The sequence below is a fragment of the Coenobita brevimanus genome, chromosome 60 (assembly GCF_032717465.1).
Source record: "Coenobita brevimanus isolate Jiangsu-jjx chromosome 60, ASM3271746v2, whole genome shotgun sequence".
NCBI lineage: Eukaryota > Metazoa > Arthropoda > Malacostraca > Decapoda > Coenobitidae > Coenobita > Coenobita brevimanus.
In genome coordinates, this window is record NC_137013.1 from 40,581,110 (window position 1) to 40,585,995 (window position 4,886).

The following is a 4,886-nucleotide window of genomic DNA, read 5'->3' on the forward strand; positions in this document are numbered from 1 at the left end:
TTTTCTGATTTATTCTTTCTATCTCCTGACCATTTCATTCAGCTTTGTAAGGAATTTTCAAACTAGAGGGGTCAGATATAGCATCTGTTACCCCCTTCAGTATGAGAGCATTCCTAAGCTGGGTAAAACCAGCTGAAGGTAGCAAGAATCAACTATAAAATTATGTCACCAGAATGAACAAGTTAACCCTTTCAGATCATTGAGCGAGATATAATAAGGACTTACTGTACAATATGATTATTAGGTAGGTGAAAAATACGAGTTGATACAGTACATACAGATAAGTAGAAAAGTCTAAAAACTGTACCAACAACTGACCTAAGCATGAAGGAAGCTGTTAATATGCAGCATATGAGAATATTATGTATCTAGAATGACAAAAACACAGGAAGAAGCTTCATTTACTTGTAAAAGAATTCAACTCGCTTGAAATATATTAAACACTTTCATTACTAAGTTCACTAATGCCTGAGCTTACTTGCTTTACAAATTTTAACACCTGGAAATTAAAATTCAACTTTAGATGGCAAATAATAGTAAAATACATTAAACAGTAGCAAAATCAAACTGAAGCTGAAAAAACTTGCAAACATGGTATCTTCATAAATTGTCAGGAACTTAACCTGCAATGCTTACTGCCTCTTTATACACTGGGCTTACTGACACAGCATGAATGAGTATGCTGCAGAGTTTGCAGTAAGTTCTTGTCATATGTCAAGAATGTGTTCCAAAATATCAACAGGCAATAAAAACTGATACTGTATTCTAAGTTGGGGGAAATTAGTAAATCAACTTGATATGCATTAATGGGACTTTAAAAGTCAAGTGCTTTAAAATTTACTGGAAAAAAAAAAAAAAAAACTTACTGTACACTATCTTCTCAGCCATTAAGTAATATTTTCTCCCCAATTAAGCAAGTAAGACAGTGCACTGTGAAGGGTATGTAACTGAAACTAAAAAAGAAAATAAGAAACAGAAATATACAGTGGTAAAGCTAATGACCTTACACACTAGATGTGACACTGAACCCAACCCTACACAACTTAGAACTTTGTCACAACATTCATAGGTACAGTATGTTCATTATGGCAGCACAACTAGAAACAATGGTACAGTTGTAAGCCATGGTTTCTACTTACCCTCAACCCTACCCATGGCTACAAGGAAGTCTGAGCAAGGGTTACACACTGACAAAATCCTCTTTTTGGTAATTTGAAGCTTTTCTAGACTATGCAAATAACAGTGCTAACATGAATATGTTCTTGATATGGACCAGGAAAACCAGTTTTCCAACTTAACCCTTTCTATTATATGACCTGTTTTACTCCTGCTGTCTTCTGATAGCTGCTTAGCTCAGAGTAGACTGGAGGGGTTAGATACAGCTTTCATTAACCTCTGCACTATGATCAGGTCTCTTAACCAGAGCAAATGATGGTTGCAAGAAAAAACAAATACACATATCACCAGATTCATGAGGTTAACACTGGTCTTCCTTCAGCATGAAGCCCTAAATATGACATCCTTCTTGTCAGTGTTAGGAGTAGACGCTGAACAGAAGCTATGGCTCAAAAGTGTACCATATTCATAGAAAGTTTTCAATGCTTACAGTTAAGATATACACCTTTTTAGTTAAGCTCTGTACAGCATGGATGAAAAACAACTGTTCTGGCAACATTCATCACTCAACAGTGTGAAATAAGAACAGTAACAGCCCATTCCATATTACCCCGTTTGAGGTGTAGAGGCTTGAGGTTAGTCTACCAGGGAGTACAACATTTCCAAACAGATGACCAGCCTACTCCCTCTGGTGACATTATATGATCAAAACACCTTGTCACCTCTTGGGGATGATATCAAAATACAGTATCTTAACAACAGAGAACATGAAAATTCAGTGGAAAGATCAAGAGAAGCACATTTAACATAGCTATATACAGCTGTCATACTTTTCTATTGCTGCTATAAAATAAAAATCACACACTATCCATCCATTTTACAGGAAAAATACTGTATGACCTCAAAACTATGATGTCACACTGAAGATACTGAAGAATATTATCACTGGATTATCATTTTTCTTTTCCTGGGGGACTGTGACAACAATAATGAGGCTGAGAAAAGTGTAATATAACAATAAATCTCTTCATCTCTTTGTGTAACACTAACATTAACATGAGAACAGTTGACATTTTTACATTTCTTGTGAGTAACCTAATTATATCAGCATAACACACAGGAGGTTAACCCCATCAATACCATGGCATACCTCTTACTTAAACAAGGCTGCCATTAGATGATTTTCTTGGGAAGGATCTCAAGTAATGAAGAGGTTAATTAATGCTAGATGTAACCCTTACAGACTGGAAACTCATTTACACTGAATAAAATAATCTGGCGATGTTTCGGTAAGTAAAGGGCTAAGAAAAAATAAATAAATAATTAAAATAGATTGCTAGCTTGAAGGGGTTAAGCTGCAGTATGTTCTAACATCAAGCTTTCATTACCTACATCTTGTACTGTACAACAATAATGGGGAAGAACACTGAGTAAAATGCGAGCCACAGAGCATTACCGATAATGCTCTGGATTTATGGTGAACACAGTGGTTATACACAAGCGCAAGACTTAATGAAATCTAAGGCTCTGCTTATAAATGAAGCCACATCTTAAATGATAAAACTTAACATTACAACCTTTATATTACCTGCAATAGCTTGAATGCAACACCTACTTTAACAGCAATATCTTGCACACTCACACACCTTCGATGTAATTCTCTCCTTAGGTACATTACCATCTTCACTTAAAAATAACAAATATCAAACGGTAAATGCAATCCAATATCCCATATCACAGACCAACTCTTGTGCATTTGAACAAGCAATAAGGTGAGAAAACTGAGTGACTGACAGAGGAACTAGAATGAAGAGGTTCAGTTCAATAATACATCAGCAACAAATATAAACTACTATACAATGACTGAATATTTGGTTAGTTCAAGGAATTCACAATCAAAACTGCCAGACAACTCAGTCTCTGACCAACTAAATAACAGCAAGATAACCATGTTAACAGGACTACAACCAAGTACACTAATATATATATATATATATATATATATATATATATATATATATATATATATATATATATATATATATATATATATATACACACACACACACACACACACACACACACACACACATTGGTGTATATTTCATGTGAAACAATTTGACACCACAGACAATGGATACTGTATTGCAAAATGCCAACTGGAATAACTTCATGTTAGAAGCCCTGTTTTGAGCCTGATGTATATATCATTTCCTTGTGACATTTTCAACCCTGTTCAGAGTAAATATTAGTATTCTATACATAATGACATAAAAACTGATTGTGTGCAAATTTTCACATAAAAAAACTGCTTAGTAAATAAATTTTGTAATCTAAAGAAATTCTCAGACCATATTCTGGTACTTAGTTTTAATTGTTTCACAGATACAGTTTCATAACAAGTCTTTTTCACCAGTTCCTCTTACAGAAGTAAACAATTCTTCCATAAACAGAGAACTAGCACAACATACATTCCACAGGAATAACTGATAGAGCATCAAATTGTTGAACAAAACTCTACAAGACCTTCTTCTACAATAATGAACACTGCTCACTTTTCCTCTGACCTTATATAAGCAGACAATCATCAAGTAACTCTTCAACAGCTCAAGCATAAAGTCCTACAATTACTACTACAACAAAGCCTGCAATTTATAACAACACATCAGCAATCACATTAACTAAAACTGGATCTGGCAACAACTTATGGCACAAATGATACAGCAACAGTAAATTTTTAAAAATGACTCAATAATTTGTTCACATGAGCTTTGGAACCATGGCCAAGAATAAAAGCTAAAAATGCAAGTGACTATGGAAGAATGAGACATGTGACTGGCCACTGATACGACAAGGTTGAATAGTTTTTTAAAAAGAATTTACACCTATCTACCTAGAGCCAGATGCCTTCACCCCAGATGGGTTGGCTACAAACAGATTGTTAATAATCAGTAATATCTAAAATAAGAACTGTTGCTGTAAAGCAGCATCTGACTGCATCTGCTTGATCATAACCACTGTTTAATAATTATGATTTTATTATTATTACTCATTAATTAAACTTACTCGGTCTTATTGAAAAATACCAGTAAACAGAAAACAGTAAGTATACCACATCACCAAAATACTGTCATTACCAGTAGTAAATTCTGGCATACATAATTGAGAATATGGTAGGCAAACTGGAATGTTTGATTTCAGCTACTGTACATAACTCATTAATTTGTTTCCTAACATGGTAATTTGTTCAGGATTCAATATACCTGCAATCAAATAATTTCCACCTCCGTAAGTATTATCCAATTTGTGCAGTTCTTGTTATTTTGTGTTCTTGGGACACAACTAGCCACTAATGGTACTTTCTTTTCTCACCTCTCTTTGAAATGGACAATTATTTAAGGTTCCCATTTTTTTTTCCCCATGAAGAACAAAATGCTGTATACTCCTTCCCTGCCTCACATGTTCACCCAGCAGAATTTGATAAATCTCGAGCTCTCTTTGATTTGACCTGGTTGCAAACTTGGAGTGATCTGAGCATAGTACTGTACTATTATAAGAATGTTTATGATACAGGCAGTAAACATAACAGACAGCATCTTAATACAGTATTTCCATGTATTTCAACGCATTTTACTTCGATGCTAGATTTTTCGCGCCAGAAAAGAGTTTCCGAGTTTTTTCACACTTCATTAGTTTTCTCACACTTTGACACTCCCAGCCGGCAGCTGACACTCAGCAGACGACACGTGCTGATGCTCAGTCTAGGCACT